Source organism: Saimiri boliviensis, chromosome 6, assembly GCF_048565385.1.
Source record: "Saimiri boliviensis isolate mSaiBol1 chromosome 6, mSaiBol1.pri, whole genome shotgun sequence".
NCBI lineage: Eukaryota > Metazoa > Chordata > Mammalia > Primates > Cebidae > Saimiri > Saimiri boliviensis.
Genome location: NC_133454.1, coordinates 14,567,349 through 14,582,270, shown reverse-complemented (window position 1 = coordinate 14,582,270; position 14,922 = coordinate 14,567,349). Strand labels below are relative to the sequence as shown.

The window sequence follows — 14,922 nt, the reverse complement described above, 5'->3', positions numbered from 1 at the left end:
CAGTTGGATCCTGAAAGTTAAATAGAAGGTCACCAAAAGAAGGGGAGAAAGATTAAGTATTTGTTGTTTATCTTTGTTACTGGACTGACTATAAGCTCTGTGTGGGTAGGGACTGGATCTTGCTCAATGTTGTATTTTGGTGCTTAGTGCTTGGAAACACCTCAAGTGTTGTAGACTGTTGACTAAACAAATGAACAGTATTTCAGGCAAAGAGAACCATATGTACAATAACACAATAAATAACATAGTGATTTTTCTAGGCTATGGCTTGTAGTATTAACACTATTAGCTCTTGGAGAGGAAAGACATGTATTGTAAGACAGCTAAAAAGGGAAGGTGCTATAGAAGAAACCAGCGGATCTAAATTCTAGTCTCATCCTAGTTATTAACCAACTACATGACTTTGAATAAATGCTTCGATTGTACCACCTGTAGTTTTCCCACTCGTAAAATAGCTTTGGAAGAGTATATTATTGTAAGAAAAAAAATTAAAGATCAAGAATGTATGACTGCATTTTTCCCTTCTTTTTCTAAATGAGGTTTTGCTCTTGTTGCCCAGGCTGGAGTGCCGTGGTGCGATCTTGGCTCACCGCAACCTCTGCCTCCCGGGTTCAAGCTATTCTCCTGCCTCAGCTTCCTGAGTAGCTGGAATTACAGGCACACACCACCATGCCCGGCTAATTTTTGTATTTTTAGTAAAGACGGGGTTTCTCCATGTTGGTCAGGCTGGTCTTAAACTCCTGACCTCAGGTGAACCGCCTGCCTTGGCCTCCCAAAGTGCTGGGATTACAGGTGGGAGCCACTGCGCCCGGCCTCTCCTCTTTTTCTAAATGCAAAATTAATACATGCATCCCAGCTTTAAGATGGCCAATCACATGCATACCGATCATCTCTTTTTTCCTCAATAAGACTCCAGCACTGACAAAAAATTTAATGAATGTTTAAAAACAGGACAGGGATGTCCCTTGGATCTGAAGCTGTGAGTAAATAAGAAACCAGAGCAGTGAGCTGTGGCTCTTCCCACCTCAAAGCTGCTGTTCTTGGTCGTGTACTGCCCTAACTAAGGGCCTTCTATCTTTATCACCTAGCTAAGGAGATAAAAAATTAGAAAGATTGAAACAGAAAGAAGAAAGCTAAGAGATATGGAGGTTACAGAAATTTTACTATCAGTCTAAGGCAGGCATTTAAAAGATGTTTTTGTGCCAGGAATCTCTGTAGCAGTTCAGTGAAGACTATGGATCCCTTCTCAGATTAATACCTTTAAATGCATAAAATGAAATATAACAGAGGACAAGATGGCCGACTACAAGGAGGCAACTGGAACAACTCCCTCAACCACCAGGGACACTTGAGGTAGCAGGGAAAGCTGCCTTGAGAAGTGGTGGGGCAGCAAGCCAGAGGGTTTGGTGCCAGAGTATTTGTAGTGGAGTACAGCTAGGGACAGCCATCCCTCTAGGCTCGACTTGCTCCCTTAAGAGATTTTACCCTGGCCAGGCATGGTGGCTCAAGCCACCTGAGAGAAAAAAAAAAAAAAAAAAAAAAGACTTTAGTCCTAGGGTAACTGTCAGACCTGATCTCTGGCAGGGCGGGCTGGCACATCAGATGTGGCTGGTTCAACCTGAGCACTTCTTGGTCTGCTGGCCTTTTCAGGGCCTCTAGCATGGCCACACCTGCTTACAGGGCAGTCTCAGATGTCCTGGGGCCCACACCATGGCTTCTGCTCCAGCAGACAGTGCCTGACCTGTGGAGAACTCCAGTGATATGGCCCCTATGGCCACGCACCAGTCTGCGTGTTCCCTCCCTATACTGCAGCCTCCCTCAAGCCCACAGCAGCTTCCCACATTGCTTTACTGGCCCATGGCAGGTTTTGCTTTCTTTGCCCTGCCTGCATGTGAGAGTGCAGTCCACTATCCCTCCCTGGCCACTGCTCCCTGTCCCCACCATTGCAGAGGAAGCCTTGGCAAGCACAGAGCCAGAAAGCCCTGTCAGCACCCTGCCCTTCCCCTAACACTATGCAGAGAATACTGTGCAGGGGATCCTCCTGCACCCTGAGGGATTACTCCTGCTTGCAGGCCACAGAGAGGCACCCAGACTTGCACCAGCCAGCACCCTGCCCCTGAGACAACACCACCTCCAGTACGATAGTGCACAGTCTCCAGCAGCCATCCCCCACGCCCCCATGCTCCCCATAGCTACCTTGCCTCCACTACTGTGGTTAATGAATGCAGGGAGACAGGCAACTCTGCATCCTCTAGCACTCTGCTGTAGCTGCCACACTTTGGCCCCCACAGCACAGTGGACTCCAATCTTGAGGATCCAGAGAACAAAGTCAGGTCCCAAGACAAGTCCCCCAGAGTTTGGGCACACAGGCCAGAAGTTGGGAGCTGAGTGTTGGCCCCTAAAATCTCCCAGAAATGAAGCCAGCCAGCTGAATCTACCTTATACTATAATCAAACCCTCAAGGTCGTCAAATAGGATACAAGGGAAAAAAAAAAAAACAAAAAAAACAACCATCCAAAGGTCAATAGTCTCAAAGGTTGAAGGTGGATAAGCCCACAAAGATGAATAAGAATCAGCACAACAACGCTATAAACTCAGAAAGCCAGAGTGCCTTCTTTCCTCCAAATGACCATATCATCCTTCCAGCAAGGGTTTGAAACTGGGCCGAGGCTGAGATCGCCAGAATGACAGAAATAGAATTCAGAATATGGATAGGAGCAAAGTTCACTGAGCTATAGAAGTACATTGAAACGCAATGCAAGAAAGCTCAAAATCTTGATAAAACAATGCAGGAGTTGACAGACAAAATAGCCAGTATAGAGATGAATGTAACCTACTTGACAGAGCTGAAAAACACACTATAAGAGCTTCATGATGCAATCACAAGTATTAATAGCAGAATAGATGAAGAGGAGGAAAGAATCTCAGAGCTTAAAGACTGGCTTTCTGAAATGAGATAGTAAGATAAGACTAGAGAAAAGAGAATAAAAAGTAATGAATGAACCTCTGAGAAACATGGGATTCTGTGAAGAGACCAAATCTATGATTCATTGGTGTCCTTGAAAGAGATGGAAAAATGGAACCAACCTGGAAAACACATAGCAGGATATCATCCATGAGTATGTCCCTAACCTAGCAGAGAGGCCAACACTGAAAGAGATGGGAAAAATGGAACCAACCTAGAAAACACACAGCAGGATATCATCCATGAGTATGCCCCCAACCTAGCAGAGAGGCCAACACTCAAATTCAGAAAATGCAGAGAACCCCAGTAAGATACTCATAAGAAGATCATCCCCAAGACACATAATCATCAGATTCTCCGAGCTCAAAATGAAAGAAAAAATGTTAAAGGCAGCTAGAAAGAAAGGTCAGGTCACCTACAAAGGGAAGCCTATCAGACTACCAAGGGACCTCTAAGCTGAAACCTTACAAGCCAGAAGAGATTGGGGGCCAATATTCAACATATCTTTATTTTTGTATTATTTTTGAGATGGAATCTCACTTTGTCACCCAGGCTGGAGTGCAATGGCATGATATCGGCTCACTGCAACATCTGCCTCCCAGGTTCAAGCAATTCTCCTGCCTCAGCCTCCTGAGTAACTGGGATTACAGGTGCCTGCCATCACTCCTGGCTAATTTTTGTATGTTTAGTAGAGACAGGGTTTCACCATGTTGGTCAGGCTGGCCTTGAACTCCTGACCTCAGGCGATCCACCCACCTTGGCCTCCCAAAGTGCTAGGATTACAGGCATGAGTCACTGTGGCTAGCCAATATTCTTAATAAAAAAAAGGAAATTCCAACCCAGAATTTTGTATCTGGTCAAAGTAAGCTTCATAAGCAAAGGAGAAATAAGATCCTTTTCAGATAAGCAAATGGTGAGGGAATTCATTACCACAAGACTTGCCTTACAAGAGCTTTTGAAGGAAGCACTAAATATGGAAAGGAAAGACAGTTACCAGTCACTGCCAAAACACACTGAAATACACAAACCAGGGACATCATATAGCAACCACATAAATAAGTCTGCAAAGTAACGAGTCAACATCATGATGACATGATCAAATCCACACATAGCAGTACTAACTTAGATGTAAATGGGCTAAATGCCCCAGTTAAAAGATACAGAGTGAGTGGTAAGCTGGATAAAGAACCAAGATCCATTGGTATGCTATATTCAAAAGACGCTTCTCACATGAAATGACACCTATAGGCTTAAAATGAAGGGATGGAGAGAAACCTAGCAAATGGAAAACAGAAAAAAGTAGGGGTTGCAATCCTAGTTTCTGACAAAACAGATTTTAACCCGAAGAAGATCAAAAAAGACAAAGAAAGGCATTATATAATGGTAAAGAGTTCAACAAGAAAATCTATCCTAAATATACATGGACTCAACATGGGATCACCCAGATTAATAAAGCAAGTTTTTAGAGACCTTCAAAGAAAATCAGGCTCCCACACAATAATATTGGGAAACTTTAACACCCCACTGACAGTATTAGATCATCAAGATAGAAAATTAATAAATATATTCAGGACCTGCACTGAGCACTGGATCAAATGAACCTGATGGATATCTACATAATTCTCCATCCCAAGACAATAGAATATGCATTATTCTCATTGCCATATGGCACATACTCTAAAATAGATTATATAATCGGAAATAAAACACTCCTCAGAAAATGCCAAATAAGCGAAATAATTATAAACAATCTTTTGTACCACAGCACAATCAAATTAGAAATCAAGACTAAGAAATTCACTTAACATTTTGTGAAGAGACAAAGACTGAGCTGTTGTGGCCTGTTGCTGCCAACCTCAAGTAGCAGTTGGCTTTCTCCACATAGAACCCAGGAGTAGGAGAGTCAGAATCAAATATTTTCTCCCTCCTTGCTCCTTTTTTCAGCTTTGGGAGAAGTCTTATTATCAAACACAATGGCCAGCAACGTTACCAACAAGACAGATCCTTGCTCCATGAACTCCTGTGTGTTCATTGGGAATCTCAACACTCTTGCCGTCAAGAAGTCTGATGTGGAGGCAATCTTTTCGAAGCATGGCAAAATTGTGGGTTGCTCTGTTCATAAGAATTTTGCAAAGGCAAAATTTAGTATGTTAATAAGAGATATGCCCAGGCTGCTGTAGCAGAAGAGGAAGGCACAATGATTGCTGGCTGGGTTTTTTATATTAACTGGGCTGCAGAGCCAAAAGTGAACCACATGCTCCTCTTCCTTCTCCTATTGCTCAGGCTGTAGTACCCTCAAAATGCCACTGTGTATCAGGAAACACCTCAAGAAGAGGCAAAAATGGCTTCAATTCTAAGAGTGAATAGTGGGGATTTTCCAAGTCTGGTAAGTTGAAAGGAGATGGTCTTCAGGCCGTTAAGAAGGAATTGACCCAAATAAAACCAAAGGTGGATTGTCTCCTGGAAAACCTGGAAAAAATTGAAAAGGAACAGAGCAAACAAGCAGTAGAGATGAAGAATAATTCAAAAGAGGAGTAGAACAGCAGTTCTGTGAAGAGAGATGAGACTAATGTGAAGATGGAGTCTCAGGGGGATGCAGATGATGCTCTTGAAAGGGGAACCTACTAGATGATGATGATATTGAAGAGCGGGTGGGGATGAACAGCTGGAGTTGATCAAGGATGATGAAAAAGAGGCTGAGGAAGGAGAGGATGACAGAGACAGCGCCAATGGTGAGGTTGACTCTTAAGCACATGGTGGCGTTTAGAAATCTTATCCCATTGTTTATTTACCTAGGTGCTTGTCTAAGACCAAAATTTTCACCAGATTCTCTCCCCTAGTAACTTCAGGACATGCTCACTGTTCTCCCAGTCCTTGTCCTTGCTATGTTCGTTAATTCATACTGCCTGTGCCTACTCCCATTTTCACTTCCTTTAGTGCTCCCAGTAGTTTGTTAAGTGTTACTGTGTAATTTTTGCTTTTAATTTTGAAGCCTCTTTATAACTTAACAATAAAAAGGATGTATGGGCCGGGCGCGGTGGCTCAAGCCTGTAATCCCAGCATTTTGGGAGGCCAAGGTGGGTGGATCACAAGGTCAAGAGATCGAGACCATCCTGGTCAACATGGTGAAACCCCGTCTCTACTAAAAATACAAAAAATTAGCTGGGCATGGTGGCACGTGCCTGTAATCCCATCTGCTCAGGAGGCTGAGACAGGAGAATTGCCTGAACCCAGGAGGCGGAGGTTGCGGTGAGCCGAGATCGCGCCATTGCACTCCAGCCTGGGTAACAAGAGCGAAACTCTGTATCAAAAAAAAAAAAAAAAAAAAGGATGTATGGGTTTTCTCAAGTATCCCCAGAAAAATCTTTTGTTTTGCAGGGAGTACAGTTCTTTTTATTCATATGTAAGTTCAGTAGATATTTCCCTAAGTGCAAAGGCAATCTCAATTGGTTGAGTAGCTCCTGAAAGCAGCTTTGAGTTAGAAATATGTGTGTTACATCCCCATCTAAGTGTGCTGTGTGGGGCAGTTCAACACGAATGTAACCATGTATTTTTATGAATGAGAGTTGTCATGTCAAATGTATCCTTCAGAATAATAATTAGTGCTATAGTCTTCTAAAGTTGATACTGTGGGTTATTTTTGTGAACAGCCTGTTTGGGACCCTTTTTCCTCAAAATAAAGAAATTCTTATTAAGCCAGGAATTTGGAGGAAAAAAATCACTCAAAACCATAAAATTACATAGAAATTGAATAACCTGCTCCTGAATGACTTTTGGGTAATGAAATTAAAGCTAAAGTCAAGAAGTTCTTTGAAACTAATGAGAACAAAGATACAATATACTAGAATCTCTGGGACACAGCTAAAGCAATGTTAAGAGAGAAATTTATAGCACTATATGCCCACATCAAAAAGTTAAGCAGATCTCAACTTAACAACCTAACATCACAACTCAAAGAACTAGGGAACTGAGAACAAACAAATCCCCAAACTAGCAGAAGACAAGAAATAACCAAAATCAGAGCTGAACTGAAGGAGATTGAGACTCAAAAAAGAATTTAAAAACACAATAAATCCAGGAGTTGGTTTTTTGAAGAAAATTAATAAAATAGATTGCTAGCTAGACTAATGAAGAAAAGAGAGAAGATTCAAAGAAACACAATCAGAAACAACTCCAATGAGATACAAACAACCATCAGAGAATGTTATGAACACATCTGAGGGGAAATTTACTTGAATTCTTTTTTTTGAGATGGAGTTTCACTCTTGTTGCCCAGGCTGGAGTGCAGTGGTGCGAGCTCAGCTCACTGCAACCTCTGCCTCCTGGGTTTAAGTGATTCTCCTGCCTTAGCCTCCCAAGTAACTGGGATTACAGGTGAGTACCACTACACCAGGCTAATTTTTTATATGTTTAGCAGAGATGGAGTTTCACCATTTTGACCAGGCTGGTCTCAAACTCCTGACCTCAGTTGATCCACCCACCTTGGCCTCTCAAAGTGCTGGGATTACAGGCATGAGCCACTGTGCCAGGCCTGTAATTCTATAGATAACAAAATCGTCATTAGTTTGAGGTAGAATGAGGGCAAAATAATGATACATTCAGAACAATTAACACTCATTACCTGAAAATAAACTCTAACAAAATGAAAATTTCTCTAGAAGGAAGTATTGGAATGTAAAAATAATGCATACTAGTTGGGAAAAAATTAAATAATGTATTAGAATATATATATAAAGTAAAATGTGAAAGGGCTCTGCCTATTCCTTTATTTGTTGTATATTCTCCTGCACCTTTTTCTATGACTATATAAACATACACACACACACACACACACACACACACATACATACAATATCTTTTATTCTTTAAACAATGAGCTCACTCTATATAAAATACTTTGTGTTTTTTTCCCCCTTATTCCCTATGGAATATCATGAATATTCTTCAGTATTAGCATGTGCAGACCTACCTTACGCTTTTTGCTATCTGCATTCCATGATATATCACAAGTTTATACATGTCCCATTTAACATGAACGTTTAGATTATTTTAAATAGTTTTTGCTCTTATAAATAAAGCATGGCTAAGTTTTTTGTTAGCATTTCTATAGGATAGAGGCCTAGAAATATAATTGTTGGGTCACAGGATATGGATATTTAAAATGCTGAGAGGGCCAGGTACACTCCTGTAACCCCAGCATTTTGGGAGGTTGAGGCAGGAGGATTGCTTTAGCCCAGGAGTGTGAGACCAGCCTAAGCAAAATGGGGAGACCTCCATCTCTACAAAAAACAAAAAACAAAAATCAAAATGTTTATAGAACCTGCCAAAATGACTTCTAAAAATATTGCTCATTTATAGTCAGACTAAAAGTACATGGAATGTAGTATTTTAAGAAAGAAAATCTTCTAACATGAGAATATACACAAATACAGAGAATCTGGTTGATATTTTTAAAAAGATAGAAAATATGCATTATTTTGAGTGCATGTAACACATGGCTCTGTCTGTCAGACCATGTGGAAAATATATTTCCAAAAGGGATTACAAAGTAGTCCAAAGAGATTTAGTAAGCAAGGAAGTCTTCAACTATTATTATGTCTTATTCTATTAAAAGCAGATCATCAAATAAATTCTTGCACATTAGTTTGTCTTTTTTTTTTTTTTTGACTCTTGCTCTGTCACCCAGGCTGGAGTGCAGTGGTGCCATCTTGGCTCACTGCAACTTCCACCTCCCGGGTTCAAGCGATTCTCCTGCCATCACCTTGAGTAGCTGGGATGACAGGCTTGCGCCACCATGCCTGGCTAATTTTTGTATTTTTAGTAGAGATGGGGTTTCACCATGATGGCCAGGCTGGTCTTGAACTCCTGACCTCGTAATCCACCCGCCTCGGCCTCCCAAAGTGCTGGGATTACAGGTGTGAGCCACTGCACCCAGTTCAGTTTGTCTTTTACAAAGTAATCTTAATACGAAAACCTCTGCCTTTAGACTTGATTGTAACTATAATAGGATACTGACTTGTGCCACGAAAGTGACAAGATCCTTAGTAAAAAGTATCTGCACCATCTTAAAATTTGTACTGTGCAAGAATATGACTGATGAGCATGTTTAGACAGGTACTTAAGGGAAAACAGATATTGAAAATTTTAGAGAGAGAAAAAATATAGGACCCATTATTTGAGTCTTCAAATAAGAATGTTACTGTGGAGTGCTAACTATAGAGGTTTACCTATATAAATGTATTTTGAAACAGCATTTTACTAATCTAACAAATGTTTGAGTGTGCCTGTATCGTAGATCCAGGGCTAGGCACTAAAGGCACTGCATTAATTTTGGAGGAAATTGCAGCTTTGAGGAATTTAATATATTTGATATGATCAGTTCTCTGAATTACTTTTAGCAAAAATGTGTCTCCGTTTTGCAAATGAGAAAATGGGACTATCAGTTGCAAAGGCAAACAATAGCATTTATTTTAAAAGATTATATTGATAACCTATTATGAGCACCATCTGTCACACAAAGAAATACGAGTCCCTGACTTCAAAGTACTTGCAGTTGTTTTAAGTATTTGAGTTTCAAAACTATATATATATGTGTGTATATATATATATGTATGTATATATATATGTATATGTATATATATAGTTTTAAAAAAGCAGTATAACCTTCACAAAGTAAAATAAAATGCTGGTACTGCATGTCATGCAGGGATTTTCAAAGGAATTGTGAAAACTTAGAAAAAGAGGCACCTCACCATCAAAAAGAGGCACAGAGCATAGAAATAAGAACACTGAGGATATAGCAAATCCCAAAATTAATAATTGAGAGTCACAATATAGTCAGCAAATAAGATATTGTTCCTATGTTTGGCAGAGGCTTCTGATAAGGATAGGAGTAAGTAAGCTCTGTGCTTAGGGGCAAATGTTGCCAACTGAGTGAGTGGTACTGTCTATCAAAAATAATCATTTATTCCAAAGGACATGATTAAGGATAATTGAAAGCCAAGGTGGTTGAGAAGAAAATAAGAATGTCTCTATTTTCCATGAATTCAAGTGTTCAGGCTCAAGTAAATTACATCAATTACGTATGGTAGAACTAAAGTTAATTGGCAGCAACTGTGAAATTGTGACCCTTATGGATAGTTTTGTGTGCTTATAGGTAGTTCGAGAGGAGAGAAAGCTTGAGGTTAGGCTATGAACATTCTAAGTTTTTGTTTGTTTTGAGATGTCGCCCAGGCTAGCGTGCAATGGTGCAATCTTGGCTCACTGCAACCTCTGCCTCCTGGGTTCAAGCTATTCTCCTGCTTCAGCCTCCCATCTGTACCCCCAGTAGCTGGGATTATAGGTGCACACCACCTTGAGTAAAGGCAAATTACAAAATTCATCAAGCTGTACACTTGAATTCTGTGCTTGCTGCTGTGCACAATAACTAAAAATTATGCACACATTAAAAATTTAAAGAAGCAGCTGGGGATGGTGGCTTACGCCTGTAATCCCAGCACTTTGGGAGGCTGAGGTGCGTGGATCACCTGAGGTCAGGAGTTCAAGACCAGCCTGGCCAACATGGTGAAACTCCATTTCTACTTAAAAAAAATATAAAAATTAGCTGGGTGTGGTAGAGGGCACCTGTAATCCCAGCTACTTGGGAAGGTGAGGCAGGAGAATAGCTTGAACCTGGGAGATGGAGGTTGCAGTGAGCTGAGATTGTGCCAGTGCACTCCAGCCTGGGTGACAGAGTGTGACTCCATCTCAAAAAAAAAAAAAAAAAAAAGACCACTGAAGGCCTAATGCAGATGGAAGAGGCTTTATTCTTGAATCACTACTTGCAGGGAAGTTGTCTTGCCCTGAAAAACTGGCCAGTCTGCTTTGGAGTTTGTGTAAACACAAAGGAAATCTTTCTGATTTTAAATTCTCTGAGATTTAGTCTGTGTGGTATCTCAGCATAGCCTAACCGTTCTTGGCTAATACAGAATTCATCATCTACTAACAACCAAGGTCAAAAGCCTGGTTTTGGCAGCATACCAGAGAGGCTCTTTCTTTCTCAGGCTAAGTGATATAAAACAAGCTTACAAATGAGTGTATAAATCAAGATGCCAATTTATTAAATAAGAATAGAAAATAAAAACCTCTCATACAAACTGGGATATCTGTTACTATGATAATATATAAACATTCTTTCTCTCAAGACAGACCTGCATGGGAAGCCAAACCATAAGAGAAGTTTATTTTATCCTCAGAAAAAAAAAAAATTAGTTGGATGAACCAATTGTTTAATGACATCTGTCCAGGGGCAGATATGCATCCCATTTCATAGTTAATTCCTGAGGTCTCTGGGCTGCAGTTCTTACTCCTAGCCATGTGCCTGAATTGCTTCAGTGGCTCCTCCTTTTTTTTCTCCCCAATCCTATCAATACACTTGTCTTCTATGGTATTGCATTAAGTGTACTGTTTTTAGAGAAATGTGGCTGGCCTCTAAAGCATTCCTTGGATACATCTACTCTCATCTATTACATGATGATTTTGTGTTTTTCCTCTCAAAGAATAATCATAAATCTTTTACTTTTAACTTCTGTGGTTGGAGTGGTAGGGGCTTGAAGTAGAGAAGATGGTGTCCTTAGCTATAGCTTCTAAGTACTGGTAACATCATCAAACTAATACAGATACTGAGATTTCTAGACAGTGTATGTACCTGAATATTTTGTAAGGCCATTTGAGAGTATTTTGTACAATCTTTGTACAATCTTTGAAGGGAGGAAATTGTTATCAAAGGCTGGAGAAAAAGGGATGCCTGTTATATAGTGACGGAAAGTTTGGCAACACTGTTGCATGCTGAAATGCCAAAAATAGGAAATATATCTAACAAACTGATGCATTTGGTTAAGGAAATTTCCATACAGACTGTTGGAAGTGCCAACTGACTAAAAAACAAAACAAAACAAAACTATGTGAAATAAGATGTAGAGAGGTGAGATATAAAGGGAATGATTCCATTTTTAAGCAGAATTTAGAGAAAATATACAGAATCTAGGAACTTTGGATTCAAAAATAAAACTGCCTTTTACTCCAAGCCTTTCCAGATGGTAAAAGGTTCTGCATTTAAGGCATTGCCTTAAGGGTAAGGTAAAATCCAGAGTGTGGCTGTTTAGATTTTTTGTAAAGACTGTAAAAAGATTTAAAGCCATTTTATCTAGACCATTTCAGCTAGACAAAAGCCCTTCTAAGTGTATAAGGGCATTTTCCATCAGCTTTCTGACTCTCAGCCCAAGATGGGAAGTGTTTGTCTCAAACAGGCTTTTCTTCTGGTGGAGTGGATTATAATTTGATGTATATGAAGTCCCCAAAATCTTAAAGAGAATTGTATTGGTAGACACACTGCCTACTTGGACTGAAAGGGAATATGCATCTTTTAATACTACAGATTTGAGTATTAAAATTTATATTTACATCTTAGAAACTCAATATTTTAAATGAATGACTTAAGGAAAAATCTGAAGTTATATTGCAACAAAAATCAGTAGAAAATCAGAATCATGGCTGGGCTTGGTGGCTCATGCCTGTAATCCCAGCACTTTGGGAGGCCGAGGTGGGTGGATAACATAAGGTAGGTAGTTAGGGGCCAGCCTGGCCTACATGGTGAAACCGTGTCTCTACCAAAAATACAAAAATAAGCTGGTTGTGGTGGTAAATGCTTGTAATCCCAGCTAGTTAGGAGGCTGAGGCAGAAGAATTGCTTGAGCCGGGGAGATGGAGGTTGCAGTGGGCTGAGATCGCGCCATTGCATTCCAGCCTGGGTGACAGAGCAAGACTCTGTCTAAAAAAAAAAAAAAAAAAAAAAAAAAAAAAGGGAAATAAGAATTATATGTAGCTATTCTGAAAAGCTTGGTTATTGAATGTTGCTGGAATCAAGAGCTACTACAGTATCATATTTTGAGTGAGCCATACTTTGTCATTGTGCTTTTGCCTGATAAGTATTTCTACAATGACTACATATAGGGCTAAACAAGTTTAGCATTGTTAAATCCTGTGCATTAGATCTTTTTTTTTTTTTTTTGGAAATGGAGATTCCATCTTGCTGCCCAGGCTGGAGCGCAATGGCATGATCTCAGATCACTGCAATCTCTGCCTTCCAGGTTCAAGTGATTCTTCTGCCTCAGTCTCCGGAGTAGCTGGGATTACAGGCGTCTGCCACCATGACTGGCTACTTTTCATATTTTTAATAGAGATGGAGTTTCACCATATTGGTCAGGCTGGTTTTGAACTCATGACCTCGGGTGATCCACCAAGCTCGGCCTCCCGAAGTGTTGGGATTGCAGGTGTCAGCCACTGTGCCCAGCCCATATTAATTGTCTGGTGAATAATATGCTATTTGTATAGGACTGTACATCCTAACATGGTAATTTTTTTTTTTTTTTTTTTTTTGAGACGGAGTTTCGCTCCTGTTACCCAGGCTGGAGTGCAATGGCGCGATCTCGGCTCACCGCAACCTCCGCCTCCTGGGTTCAGGCAATTCTCCTGCCTCAGCCTCCTGAGTAGCTGGGATTACAGGCACGTGCCACCATGCCCAGCTAATTTTTTGTATTTTTAGTAGAGACGGGGTTTCACCATGTTGACCAGGATGGTCTCGATCTCTCGACCTCGTGATCCACCCACCTTGGCCTCCCAAAGTGCTGGGATTACAAGCTTGAGCCACCGCGCCCGGCCACATGGTAATTTTTTGTTAATATTTGCTAGTATATTTTAATACTTGTTAAGAATTTTTTGGTTGAAATGTAATGCATTTTAATTTTTCCCATTTAAAACTAAGTTCCTATTTAGCATTTTTTTGTGGAAGGATTATAGATTTTCAGGAATGGATTATTGAAGAAAAATAAGCCTGCACTGCTATTTCTGTAATTTTTTGGACAATTTATGCTGTGTTTTTGATCCTCTTAGTTTCTGAATTGGAGATTTGAAAAAAAATGTGATTATCTTGTTCCTATTCTACCATTGCATATTGGATGTGTTGAGGGGGAGGATAACTTTAACATGAGATCTGCTTCTGGTACTGGGAAATATTCTGGACTTTGGCTAAGATTCAGCAACTGCATGGGATTTTAGGTTGTGTCCCTTGAAAAAGGAAAGGTATATCTATCTGTAGAAAGAATGATGTGCCCAGATATTTGGGTAGCCAGAGACATAGGACTATGGCAGACACTGCTAGTTGCCCCTCATCTCCTCAAATCTGTTTTTTTTTTTTCCTTCCCATTTTTCTCAGTAATAAAACCTCAGATGTTAGCTGGGCATTTGTCCAATTAATTAAAAAAGATTGTATTCCCCAGCCTCTCTTGCAATGAAGTGTGGCCATGTGATTAAGCTTTGTCCAAAGAATGTAAGTCTAAGTAGTTTGTATGGATCTTCTGGGAAAGTTTCTTTTCTTTTCTTTTTCTTTTGAGACAGAGTCTTGCTCTGTTGCCCAGGCTGGAGTGCAGTGGCCCAGTCTTGGCTCCCGCGTTCAAGGGATTCTCTTGCCTCAGCCTCCCAAGTAGCTGAGACTACAGGTGCCCACCACCATGCCCATCTAATTTTTGTATTTTTAGTAGAGATGGGGTTTCACCACATTGGCAAGGCTGGTCTCAAACTCTTGACCTTGTGATCCACCCGCCTCAGCCTCCCAAAGTACTGGGATTACAGGTGTGAGCCACTGCAGCCCAGTCCAGAGAAGTTTTCTTAAAGAAAGGAAGTATGCCCTTCTCTTCCCTACCTGCCCCCCACCCCACCTTTTTTTTTTTTTTTTTCTGAGACAGAGTCTCTCTCTGTTATCCAGGCTGGCGTGTAGTGGCATGATCTTGGCCAACTGCAACCTTTGCTTTCTGGGTTCAAGCGATTCTCCTGCATCAGTCCCCGAGTAGCTAGGTTTACAGGTGCATATCACCACTTCCGGCTGATTTTTGTATTTTTAGTAGAGACAGGGTTTCCCCATG

At 40.6% G+C, this 14,922-nt stretch overlaps 1 protein-coding gene and 1 pseudogene across 6 annotated transcripts in view; both read left to right on the top strand.

Moving 5' to 3' along the window:
* TMEM135 (transmembrane protein 135) overlaps positions 1–14,922 on the top strand; it is a 369,409-nt gene that overhangs the window by 81,638 nt on the left and 272,849 nt on the right. The window lies entirely within an intron of this gene.
* On the top strand, positions 1,918–5,963 carry LOC141584737 (heterogeneous nuclear ribonucleoproteins C1/C2 pseudogene; annotated as a pseudogene).